Genomic DNA, 14,668 nt, shown 5'->3' with positions numbered 1-14,668 from the left:
TTCTTGTACTCAAGTAGAATAATTTATTTCTTCCTAGTAAACCCACACTGTATGCATGACCCGTGAATATAAATATCACAAACATTCAAAGAAAAGGAAGGAATTGTACTGTATACTCAATATCATTTTTATATTATAGAAAAAAGTATTAAGACTAGAAATCTATAAAACATGGATTCTAGAACTATCCTTTCCTCTAGAGAATTTTTTAAGCTCCTGGTTTTCATTCTCAGTGTCAGTAAAAATGAATACATTGAACACAATGTTTGAAAGCTTCTCTACAGTTCTGAAATAGTAATAAAAAATTTATTTATAATCCACTATTCCTTAGGGTCCTGAGCCCATAGGTATATATTTATTTTTATGAATGTATTAAGACTAATACTGCATACAATTTCTTTATATAAGAGTTAAGGGATTGTTCCCTTTTGGTATGTTTATGTAGATGTATTTTTAAGAAGCATTAAGTACATCTATAGTCCTTTTTAATAGATTTGTCTAATATTTATAAAGCAACTAAGTTATTAGGCCAGTATTCATGGTCACTATACAGTTATCTTCCTCTCACTTCCCACCTGGTATATTAGTATTATAAAACAAGTTATTTTTAAAGCAAATATTGAGCTTCTAGACCATAAATACTTTGTATTATCTTGATATATAAATGTTCTTCTTATAATTATTAAACTTGGAAAAATCTTATAATAAACACAATTAGAGATGCTAACAACAACGTTCTCTAATGGACCAAACTTATTACTTATAGCAGAGATAGAAAATTGTGAGGAGAAAAATACCTGCTAAACTTTCAGGTTACAGAAGTGTGAATTACCCATTATCACAATGCATAAAACCAGAGCCTGCAAAATTGTCCACTTTTCACTTATTACTGATATTTAATATTTTGAGAGTTAAATAGATGAGAAATTAATTTTATGAAGTCATTTTTAACTCAGACCTTTTCCTCTCATTTTTGACAACTTATTCTGCTATGAAAAGTTCAGATATCATACAGGATTACTCTTGTATAAAGGTATTTGCTAATACAAGGCTAATACACTTGTTTTATTGTGTTAGCCTTTTTTATTATGAAAATGCAGTAATCTTAATCTGTGTGAAACAGAACATTACTAGAAATTCCCCACATATTTGTAAAACAAAAACAAACCAAACAATATTTTTGGCCAACTTTACCTAAGTTTTCTTAGCGTTCTATGTATTTGTTATCAGTCTTTTCATTTCAATAAACTTGGCTGTCAAGCCAGTTTAATGTAGTGAAATGATACCAGTGGACATTTGAAAACATCTTACGATTTAAAATATATTTTTCCTATTCACTATGGCATATCATCCTTTCCAAAACTGTATCAATACCTCTAATTTGTTTTGTAGTAACCCAAGGCACAGAAACCACAAGTGATTTGCCTAAAGGGCTCACTGAGGCAAAAAGAGGCATAAAAGAGACATGAGTTGGAAAAAAACAAAGGAAAATGGCTTCATTCAGTTCCTAGTAGGTGTACTTCTGAAATATACAAAATAGTTGGTAATTTTGCACTCTGTAATGACAATAAAGCAGTTTAAGAAAAAAAGAAAAGAAAAGAAACCAAAAAAACAAGGAAGGGCACTTAATTCCATTAGATTCCTATTCACCAAATTTTGCAAAAGCTCCAAGAAAGGTGAAAAAGTGTTGTTCCATCCTGGTGCCAGGGCTGTGAGGGGGAGGGAGGCAAGGAGTGTTGAAAAGGAAGTGTCAGGGTTGTATGCTTGGCCAGAGGGAAAGAAGTAAAAGCCTGGTTGCATTGAGACTTGATTCAATTCTTTGCTTATCCCTTTTGCAAAAGATATTTAAAATGGGAGTCTAAAAGCAGGGAAAAACATGGTCTGAGAGTAACACCATCCCATCCATTAACTGTCACATTAATACTGAGGATAAATGCTTCTTTGGCAAGAACATTTCTTAAGTATTAGCCAAATCCAATAAATAATGTAATGTCCCTTTTAAGAGCTAGTATTCATGGTTTTCAATTTAGGTAGTACCTGGAAATAAGTTTGGGTAGATTGGAATAAGAGATGTATGCCTATTTAACACAGATCTGGCTAATGCAGTTAATGAAAGCAAATAAGAAAATGAATGAGTCATTGGGAAGAACAACTTCACTGAGAAACTCTTTTATGCCAGGTATTATGCTAGGTACTGTGCTAGGTACTCAATTCCTACCACAGTTTAAGTTTTGCATCATTTCCATTCAGGGTCTGCTATATAATTTGTGGGTTCTAGTGCAAAATGAAGATGCGGGGCCCCAACTGGGGTGGGAAAGTCAATGTCCCCTTCCCACTGGCTTGCCACTCCAATCCATAGTGGACTGATGACTCAAGGGGATTGCAACCTTCTCATTGGAATCACTCACTACCTGGATGAGGGTGGGTGAGAGGTCCCTGTTAAAGCATCTGCTGACTGTGGAGTGTTGCTGCCAGCCTAGGTGTGGTATGGCCACCGTTCTACCTGCTCCATGTAGCACATGTTCAATCCCCTCCCACCCTGCACCCGTACCTAGATCCCCAATGAGAAAAGAGGGCAGTAGTGGAACAGGGACCTCCCTGCAACGGTCACCCCTGGTGGAGGGTGGCAGCAGTCATATAGCAGGGTCCATAGAAGGAAAAGGTGAGTCGAGAGGAGGCAGATAAAAAGCCATGCAGATCCCAGGGAGACAGGAAGTGGGAGGTGGAACAGTGCCTGGGTGAGGCTCTAAGCACCCAGAGAATGCTTTGCTTCCCTTAAGACTTCACTTACTAAACAAATTCGAAGATAAAATTATTATGAATATCAAGATCACATCCACAAATCATTAAGTCCTAAATGCTAAGCACAGGACCTTGTGTAACTACACTGTTCACATGCCCATGTAGTCAGCCCAGTTTCCACTGTGCAGATGGAAAAATTGCCCAAAGTCCTGTTTGTCAGCATGAGATAAAATGCGCGCGTGTGTGTGTGTGCATGTGCGTGTGTGTGTGTGTGTGTGTGTGGTTGTGTATGAACAAGGGTGGAATCAGTACTAATTTTAGTTTTTTCTACTGTCTAATTGCTCCTATATATTTACCACTCCTAAAATTAATGAAGGTATTTTACAGTATACTCCTTATATTTCATCTTTTTGGAGTAAATATAAAGGAGTTAGGAAAAGAAATAGATATAAAGAATATAGAGTTTATTTTGGAAGACTGATAAAATATAAATATCTTTGGCCTACCTAAAAATACTCTCTTCTATCAGCAAATAGGCAATGATAAATCTACATAAATATATAAGTATAAATATATATATATTTTCTCAAGTTATCAGGCTCAATGTTGACTACCATATGAAGTTCACAGGAAAAGTTATAAAGTGGAAGCTAATATTTTAACTTGTCAAAAAGATTTTTCATCATACCTACATATATGTTTTCGTGTGGAAATCACTTATTCAGACTTAGTTTACTATTATCATCATCTCTGGTCTAGTATGATTCAAAAAGAAGTGAAATCACATGTCTAGAAGCACTCCACAGAAAATATTATAAGTAGAGAATTACAGCTTCTACAAAGCCACTGAAAGCTCAAAAATGATGTTGGATTAAAAACAGGTTGAAAGGCATTAAACAAATACACAAATCAATGGTCAAATATTCCTCAGAAGAGCATGACAGAAATAATTTAAATAATTTCTATGTTCGATTTCACATTTATATGAAAATTATTTTAATCTTACGATTTTAAAAATACTTTTACCGAATAAACTTTTAACTTTCCTATGCAATCTCTCAGTGGTAAAGCTATCTGAGACTTGGCTCAAATATCACTTTCTCTTATTTACATTGACTAACCACCTTTCTCCACATGCAGACTATGTAAGGTGTCGCTTCCCAGTGCTTCCTGGGAGTCCTTTACACAGCCTTCATTTAGCATTCTGGTGTTAAATGATCTTCAACCTCTCTCCTCCTCTTAGCTCTCAACAATTTCTGGAAAAAGATGAATCTGTGTTCTTTGTTTGCTTGCTAGTTTCTGTATCGTCTGTGCTTATTAATATGTCTAATACATACTAGAATTTCAACAACTGTAATTAGCTCTAATCATGAAGCTAACCATGTTTGGTAGAAAGTGATTTTTTCAATGTAAGAAAACCTATCAGAGCTACTCCCAGAGCACAGTAAATATTTGCCATTCCATACCTACTCTTCACAATTTTAGTAAAGGTAGAATTTCTCATCTGCCATGTAATCAATTCTGTTTTCTTTTTGATAAAAAGGGGGAAATTTTTTAACAATTAAAAGCAAATGAAACTAAAGAGAATATGTATTATCTCTATACAATTTTTTTTTTTCAGGACGTGGGCCTCTCATTGTTGTGGCCTCTCACGTTGCGGAGCACAGGCTCCAGACGCGCAGGCTCAGCGGCCATGGCTCACGGGCCCAGCCGCTCCGTGGCATGTGGGATCTTCCCGGACCGGGGCACGAACCTGTGTCCCCTGTATCGGCAGGCAGACTCTCAACCACTGCGTCACCAGGGAAGCCCTATACAATTTTTTAAAAAAATTAAAAGCAAATAAATCTAAAGAGAATATATATTATCTCTATACAAATTATATACTTTCATAAAATTATAATATAAATATATTATATATTTTATATATTATGTATCATATATATTCATATGTTATACATTATAAATTTTATATACTGTATGTATAAATATGTTATATATAAAGAGATATAATAGATATACTTTCTATATATAAACACATATCGAACTATATGTATATATATATATATATACATACATAATATACATATACATATATTACGCAGATGTGTATATTATACTATATACAAAACTTAACTTCAAATATACATATTTTTACATTCAAATGAACTTTATATTTACATCAGAATACTTTCAAATTGTAATTACAAAAGAGGGACTAACTGGGAATGTGAACACTAACAGAGGCATTGTTTCTTACAGAGTTCCTCAGTGGTTGATATTTCAGAAGGACTAAGAACAAAGCTTGATATTTTGCAGATACATGAGATCACTACTAACCAGCTTCCAGCAATGATTGTGATATCAGAAAAAACAAAGATAATTCCTAATTGCACTCCATAAGCTTTAATATTGTCTAATTAATTTACTGATGTACATTTTGAGTTTGCCCGTGGCTGGTGACCCATTTTGTACCTGAATAATGCATTTTATTTCTCAAATTATGCTCTTGATACTAATACCTTTCATTTACAAACTGAAGCATTAGTCAAAGACCTGATGAATGGTACTTTCCAGGTAAGAATAGTCAGTGTTTTCAGCTACAGATACAAGCCCTTAGCTTCCTTCACTCTCCGCTAAGGGATTAAGTCTTCAGTGTTACTCAAGCCTACCATGATGGACTTTCTAATGATTGTAGGGGGATCTATGTGTGTCATGGTTTGAATTATGTCCTCCAAAATTCATATGGTGAAGTCCTAACCACTACTACCTCAGGAGGTGTGACCTTATTTGGAATTGAGTTGCTGTGGATGTAATTAGTTAAGTTGAAGTCATCCAATATGACTGATATTTTAAAAGGGGAAAATTGGACATAGGTATGCACACATAGAGGACCCCATATGAAGATGAAGGCAGAAATCAAGGTAATGCCAAGGAATGTGAAAGATGTTAGGAAACCACCAGAGCTAGGAGGTAAGAATGGAACAGATTCTCCCTCATAGTACTGAGAAGGAAGCAGTCCTGCCAACACCTTGATCTCAGACTTCTAACTTCCAGAATTATGTGACAACAAATTTCCCATTGTTTACAACACTCATTTTGTGATACTTGGTTATGGCAGACCCAGCAAACTAATATGATGTGTAACTTTGAGAACTCCTTGATCTTGGCCCTTCCTGATGGTAACATGGTTCTACTCATCTAAACCTTCATGAAGCACTGGGATCTGAGAGAGATATGTAGTTCCCTGGGGCTTGAGGTTTAAACTTTTCTACATTACTAGTATGTCCTAAACATCGAGTTAAGCCAGATTATTTTCATTTTTGAAATCAAAATTAATTGTTTTGGTTGCTCTTTAAAGGTTCATCTTAGTTTTTGTTTTGTTTCATTTTGTTTAAGAATATGATATAAAACTAATATTCAATATGTATGTCAAAATGTAACAGACACTTTCAGTTTTCTATCATTGTTACTTATTTGAGTCAGTGTGGAAAGGACTGTGTAGCCTGGAGTGATTCTAGTATTAAAGCTTACTTTACATACTTATGATAATAATTCTAGGCTATCATAAATCTTGGTAGATCATCAAGAGATCTTATCTGCTGGAGGTGCCCTTGATTCCCTAGGTTGATTATGAGGAGGCATTGGGGCTGCTGGTCATGTACCTCACATGATGCGCATGTAAGACAGAGGACACTACCTGAGACAGAGAAGCTTCAAAAGCTAAATCTGGTAAATTCCAGAGTCCCTGACGAAGAGAAATTACAAACCAAAAGAGTTGACTCTAAACTGAATTTTGGATTTCCTACAAATGTAACTTACAAATGAATGGTCTCACATAAGATGAAAAAGGAAAAAATATAAAGTTGAGGTAAGAAGGGATAAAGGAAAAGAAAGCAGGAAAGGAAGCAAGATTAATAGCAAGTAGACTAGAGAGAGCCTGTGAAGGAACAAACACTCAGTGAAGAAAGAAAAAAATGGAAGAGTTCATAGGAAGGGGTAATGATTGAATAAACAGAGGTGGAGTAAGGTAGAAAAAGCAAAATTCAATTATTTAAAAATTAAGCTAAGTATATAAAAGGAATCCTGTTATCACTCTTGTACAGTTCAAGTATTATCACTCTTGTACATATCACTCTTGTACATTTAGAGAATTATACACTCTCTATTAAGCTAGGTAGTGAGTTCTTCTTGGAGAGCAGAATTGGTGTGTGCGTGTGGATGGGAGCACATGCAGATGTGTAAATTTATGCATGTGTGCCTATTTTTCTCTTTGTAGCCTCAGCCTTTAGGCAAATTGCCTGACATACAGAAGTGCTTAATAGATTCTTGTTGAAGGAGTCATCTTTGGTTAGCAATTCATAGTTATTTATTTTGTTCTGATTTGCATATCATTAGAAGAAATGTTCTTAATGAGGTATCTGGAAGGATCCACTAATCCAGAAATAATACTCTGCTCTAGAGCATTAGCAAAAAGAGAATATGACAGGGGGCTGGATGAAATCAAATCTCTTTCTAGATGTCTCCCATTTCCCTTTTAGTTTCTTAGAAACAGAGCTCCTGGGCCACCAAAGAAAATATCTGGCACTTGAGTAAAACAGTACAACAAAGCATCACTTTTACTAAATCTGTTTGTCTCATATTCAAGCCCTGAAGGTTTGCAAAATATGCTTCCAGCAGATGGCGTTTTGCAGAGTTAATAAAGATGTTCACATCTCCAGTGTCTTGTAATTACCTTAAGAATTAGGAAAAGGAAAATAGAAAAAAAAGGAGTAAATTCCTTCTGCTTCCCCTCGTTTTTAGTTTCATTATCATAATCTATATCCCATTTCAATTTCCATTACTTTCAGAAGAGTACAACAGGACAATAGGCAAGGAGAGAAGTCTGTATTGGAGAGACAATTTAATTGCTCTGTTAAGAAAGAAATTCAGTTCACACAGAACAAGGCCAACCTTTTCCATTTGATCTTACAGCTCAAATGTCAGCTATGCCACACGTTTTATGTTATTTGAAAGAGTATAAATGGAAACAAAGACTTTAAACATTCCATTCTGCCTCACTATCATTTTACCCATTTAAAAAAAAAATCCTCAGTGACATTTAACAAACTTAAAACAAAACAGTCCTCAGAAATATGTCAAGGTCTCTACAGACTACTCTAGTGTATGTGAAACTGGTTGACTGTTTTTAGTCAAATTCATTGAAGGTGTTGTGTATTAAATTGTTGGAAGCTTTTCAGAATTCTGGCTCGCAAAGCACATGGAAAATGAATAGTGTGGCTACTGTTGGTGCCTTCATTTGCATATCAATGCCGAGAATTCTGTTGGTTTCATAGAAATGATAGTGATTGAGGTCTAGGAATGAAAGTGAGTGGTTTGGATATACACAGTGGTCAACAGAATTCTCTCTGCTTGCATGCCAACATTTCAAATGATTTTCCCAGTAGGATAAGATGGGTCCTTCACTGTTTTGTGTCCTCTGAGGCAGCATTATGGGTGTCTGAATAGGGCTAAAGAGGAGGATGTTTTGAATTCCCAGCCAATGATTTTTTTCAGAGAAAATAATTCTCTGCCAAAATTTCAAAGCCCAACAGCTTGAAATCTCTGTCTCTTTTCCTTTTTGGTTTCACTTATTTTTTAAAAAAAATCAAATTAAATAATATATGAACATTTCTGTTCAAGAAAGCCAAGTTATGAGCAATAGTTTACCAAGAAATGGACAGATTTTTTTCTTATTATATTTCACTTGCCAAAAAGAATTTTGCTATCTGTAAAAATCTACTGTTCAGTATAGACATTATTAGTTCTGTCATAAATGTGAAAGAACACTGGGAAACCTTATGATAACTTTTCAAATGATATCATAATTCAGTCTGGGAATCAGTGTGGTAGAAAACCTAATACATGGGCTGTTTTTAAATCCTTAAAATTAAGGAAGGGCACAATTTGAATCAATATCTCATGGGTGATATTGGCAATATCATGGGTGATAAAATGGGTGGTACTAGAAAAAGGTCTCAGGGGCAAATCAAATGTTCTACCTCTAACTGAAATAAGGCCTATATGCATTCTTCAAATTTCCCTTTATTCATAAATAACCATCTAGAATGTAAGCACCATGAAGCCAGGATGTAATGTTCTCTTCACTGCTGTATCAGCAGTGCCTAGAACAGTACCCGGCATATAGTGGGGACTTAATAAATAGTTGTTGAATATAGGAATAGGTTAATTACTAAAAGCCGACCTGGAAAGAGACTCCATTTTTGAACACATAGCATTAATGGACACCAAGGAGGTGGTTCCCGTATGTCCTTTGGCTTTAACCATTCACCCAAGTTCCAGTTACACTTTGTCAGCTGCACCAGACCTGCTAGTCCCTCTAACAAAGTCACATCAGTATGTCTCCAAATAAATTCAGCATCTCTCCTACCCTGAACATTGTCCTTCTATCACTTAATATAAACACTCTTCCTTCATTATTTTTTGATGCTCTGAATATTTGCCTTAACTTTGAAGGCTACCTCAGTGACTTGCAGGCATGCTGTCCTCCATGTCCCCTTACCCAGGCCCCTTCCTTCTCTTGCTCAGAATTTAATTTCTTCTTCCTTAGACCAGGATTAAACACAATTTCTAAGAATCTTACCTACCTCAAACTTTCTTCTCTTCCAATCCATTCTATATAAGAAGAAGGGATGTTTGTGTGAGTGTGTGTGTATTTACACATTTAATTGTCTTACTTGCTTTCCCTCTCAAAACTCTCAAAAGTACATACATTTCTACTGTATTCCTTAGTATGCTATCTAAGGCCTCAAGACAAGTGTTGAGGCATATATCCAACTGTTTTAAGGCATATATTTCTATTTGTAATGAGCCTCATTCCTTGATACTCCCCAAACACAAGATGCTAGGCTTTCTTCTCTCTCTTCCTTTGCTTATGCCCTTTCCTCTTCCTGAAAACCCTTCTCCACTCTGTTATTCCTCTGAAAATATAATTCAGTCTTTAGGCTTAATGACCTTAGTTCAAATGGCTCCTTCACCATAAAGCATCTCAGAAGGTCCTGATTAGACATTTCTTCTGTCTTTGAATTAGCATAATTTATATACTTCCCTTATGAAATTTATCATATCCTGCCCCACATTATAGAACTTTGCTTGTATATTTCATATCTGTTACTATACTCAAAGTTCTTGAGGACACTAATGATGCCGTACACTCAACTTTCCAGGCTCTTGCATATAGATCTGCTTATAGCAGGGACTTAATTATTGAATTATTAAATTAATCTACCCACTTATCTTCCATAGAATGAAGCTCAATGCTTATATCAGGCATTAAAATATTTAATTAAAATATGATCTATGTTTACATTGTCATTTTGTAATTAAAGGTTACCTATTAATGTCAGTGAATATAGCAAGAGTTTTGCCACTTACAGTTTTTAGATTATTTAAGCTAAGCTTGATGGGAGTGAACTTAACACTTTCTCCGTACCTAAGGAGTGAGAGATACTGGTTAATATCACATGATTTTGTTGATGCAATCATTACCAGTGCAGCAAAAATAATGTAGACAGCAACATAATTTCTTCATTGGAATGAAAGTGTTCTAGAGCTTCAAGACTCAATTGATTGGAGAATTATGAAATATCCACTGTGATATTAGCATTCATTATACACTGTGGTCAAGACAATGTTAATAGTTAGTATAGACTAGTGGTTATCAAACTTTAGCATTCATCAGAATCATTTGTCTTGGAAGACTGTGAACACCCAGATTACGAGGCCCCACCTCCAGGTTTCTGATTCAATAGGTCTATAATGGGGCCTCAAAATTTTGAATTTTTTGCAAATCCCCAGTTGATGTTGATGCTGCAGGGACATCACTTGGAGAAGCACTAGTCTAGACTAAGCAATAAAGATGGTACACATTATTATAATTCTTGGTACATATGTGTTAATTAAGGCTGATGAAGTAGACTGGACCTATAAGGTAAAACCAGCATCAAATGGGCAAATATAACTGAGGTGTCCCACCTAGCACCCTTTACCATCAGGTTCCCTCAGCTTCCACTTGCACCAAATATTTGAAACCTAGAGGTTAGTGCAGGATAAAAAAGCAAAATCACTGTAGCATAATGGTCTTTTCTATCTTGCTAAGAACTATACTCCAGCGTAGCTCTGAGACACAGAAGGGTCTCAATATTTATATATACAAGAATGGATGAAATCAAAAGTAAATATGGTGCTGAATTATTTGATAGTAATAATCATACTAATTAAGAGAAGTTGAATGAAAGTATGCACCATTTTTAAAAGACCTAAGAAAGAGTAACTCCCTTGAGGAAAAAGACTGCATGTAAAGCTGAAGCTTTTCCCTTGCTAGGAATCTTCACTGAATCTCTGCAGTGGGATGTGTCTTGCTAGTAAAGTACCAAATGGTAACTTCTAAAGGCTAACATCTGGCTCTGCATGTCTTTGTTAAAGACAATACATGTTTCCATTAAGAACAGGTATTAACTCTAAAATACATGAAGATCCCCCTCAATCTTAGAATAATTATATTACACAATCACTTTTTAAAAGAATCTATAAAGAACACATTTAGGGATATCAAGAACATATTGTAAGAACAATCTGATAGCATTTGCTGGTCCCAAAACGTACAAGTTTGATTTCTTTTTCTTGACATATATATCTTCTCCCACCTTCCAGATTATAAGTGACATATATTTTTAGTTCATCGATCTCGAAAATTAAGTCCTTAGAAGGCAGGGATTGTTTATATGTACACCTAAAATCAGTTTATGAAATTATCAAACTTGCTAAAAATTTAACAAGAAAAAAATATAAGCAGGAAAAAATTAATATTTAATACACTCAAGAAATTTAAGTGAAGACATGCAAACTGCTGGAAATGCACCACTGAATTTCAAACCTGTATTTGCTGTTAAATAATAGTTCTTCTGAATATTTTGATAAATGTTTTAATACATGCTTAACTATTGTTTAAGATCAAAATCTTTTATGTTTTGGATCAAGATGTGGTTGAGTGGAGAAAGGAGTGAATACTAATGTTTATATCACAGCAATAAGAAGAGTCAAACTGAAATACATTTTAATTATCACAACAGATTTCTTAGTTTGGAAGATCAATAACTTACTATTGAAAGTCAGAAAGTTTCATTATATAGGACCTTTACTGTGTTTTTCTAATTTGTGAAAACAAGATTGTAATAGTTGAGTTAGTTCATTGAAACTATTTTAAGGCAACATACATTATTATGTATGTATATAGATATAGACATGTGGGTATATATATAAGTATAGAAACATTTAAATTAATAAACTATTTTAAATATATCTTTTATATTATCAGTGACTTTAATTTTCTATCTATCCCTTGCTTTCTCTCTCTTCTTTTCTTTATTTAACAATGAACATGTGTTACTTCAATGGGAAATAGTTTAAATATGTGTGATAATTGATTTAATTGTAGATTATTATTAAGCATTTTACTTCACTAGATTGCATTTTTCTTTTAAAAAGCCTCTAAATATCCATGACCTTACTTTAATAATGCAGTGTACAAGGCAACAAAAAGTCCTGTGTGAACTAATCTGGGTGAGCCAAAAGGTACTAGGACTACTTATAAACAATCATCACTGGACTCCATTTCCTAACAAAAATCCCCATGTTGCACAGCAGAAAGATTCAGTGCATTAATGAGTACAGCTTGCTGCTCATTGCAAAATGGGTGGTTATGGAAACCCATTTGACCATTAAGCAGTACATGTGGAGAAAACTAAAATTAGAAGACACTTGGTGATATCACTTGAGCCTATTTCTGGACTCCTGCAGGAAAACAAATGCAGGCACAATACAGAACTGCCAAATGAGGCAAACACCAGCTGGTCCAAAAGCCAACATTCATGAGCTCTTAGTTTCATAACATGTCTTACATGGGAGAAAAATAAATTGTCCTTAAACTCTCATATCCACAGGTGTCTTCACTTTGTAGATTATATAAAAATAAATGCTTTCCAACAATATATGCATATTTAAGTAATTAATGAGTTATTACTCTTGAAAATTTAATATGAAAATGACCCACAGCAAGGCCACTTAAAAGATAAGTAGATTAAGGCTTCCCTGGTGGCGCAGTGGTTGAGAGTCCGCCTGCCGATGCAGGGGACACGGGTTCGTGCCCCGGACCGGGAAGATCCCACGTGCCGCAGAGCGGCTGGGCCCGTGAGCCATGGCCACTGAGCCTGTGCGTCCGGAGCCTGTGCTCCGCAACGGGAGAGGCCACAACAGTGAGAGGCCCGCGTACCGCAAAAGAAAAAAAAAAAAAAAAAGAATATAAAAAAAAAGATAAGTAGATTAAACCTCATGTTAGTAGACTGACATATATCTTTGATATTATTCTAGTATGTTTATTATTCTAGTGCATTCCAGTCTCTCAGAGTCTATATTTGTTCTCAAGCATAATGGCTGCAGCAAATAGTCTACTTGGAACTGGAAAAGGAGTGCTGTAATTAAATGTGAGTTTCTACTAAACGATCACGAAAACTTTCTTACCACCAATAGTGCCTTGGAAGTCATTTTTAAAACAGAGCATTTTCAAAACTCCAAGGTTTCTTTCTGCAACCCATTTTATGTCCTCACCTCTATCTTGGAGATAGATATGTCTGCACTCTACAAAGAATTCCAGGAAACTAAGTCATTGCCAAGGCCATTTGAGAGGTTGAATTGGCTAAAGTTGGATGCAAGTTTAATGTAACAAACCAGCCTGATTGTATTCTAGTTCTTGGCCTATCTTTTGGGCTTGCTAAGTCATTCAGACCTGGGAAAGATTCTGACTTACTAAGAATTTTTAAAAGGGGTCCCTATCTTCACAGCTGGACTTAAAATGTATGGCTTCTGACAGGAATGCTTGGAAAATAATCATTCACTTCTCTCCATCAATTCCACGTTATGCCAAGGGTTTGTTCAACAGATGGACATAATTTGCATATTTGCCTACCACAGTTTTCTTAATTGCATTTTCCCAGCATACTCTATTATATTTGCAGTTTATTAGGTTTCCCTTAGAATTTCACTTTGAAAATCATACACAACATATATTAAGTCATCATATTTCCTACATAGTAGACCTCCCTGCAAAATCTAGCACTTACAAGATTTAGGCATTTAGGATACATTGAAAAATCTATTACCATACTTTAAGCTCAACTGTAACATCTCTCAAACTTATTTAATATGTCTATTTTGTTTTAAGTCTTCACATTTTAGTTAAAAATATGTCAAAATATATTTTTATATCAGAATATTACATAATTCAGTAGCTGTGTACAGTATTTCAATTTTTAATGTTAATTTTGTCTTAAAATCTATTGTCAATCTCTAACAAATGCCTAGACCATTCATCATTAGAAACTTAATTCTTTTTCAACCCAGAAAAAAAAAAAAAAAAAAAAGATCCAAAAGAGAGCCAAGAAAAGTCATACTGCCATTAAGGGGGGAAGCGAAATGATATGTCATTACCACTATGATTTTAGTTTGCATGTGGGACCAGTCTTGTAAGTACAAAATACTTCTAAATAAACAAAAATCTTACCTTAAACAAGACATTTCTGAAGAGGGCTCACCATATTAAAAAAGCTTGGTTTTTAAAATATATTTTAAAAATATGCACTTAAAACATTGTTGTATATTAATTATAGGGAAGAAACCAAGTACTCTTTTGCTATTTTTAAGATCTAGCCTCTGATTCTCAAATAAAAACAACTGGCAGTGGAGCAATTTTGTATTACTTCACATGAGAAACAGAGTTGTTTTAACATTAAGTATCAAAAATGTGTACTTTTCTTTAAATGTATAAAAATTCATCAGGATCCCCAAAGAGGCCAATTCACTTACATTTATGGGA

This window comes from Hyperoodon ampullatus, assembly GCF_949752795.1.
Source record: "Hyperoodon ampullatus genome assembly, chromosome: 6".
NCBI lineage: Eukaryota > Metazoa > Chordata > Mammalia > Artiodactyla > Ziphiidae > Hyperoodon > Hyperoodon ampullatus.
This window is presented reverse-complemented; position numbering follows the sequence as displayed.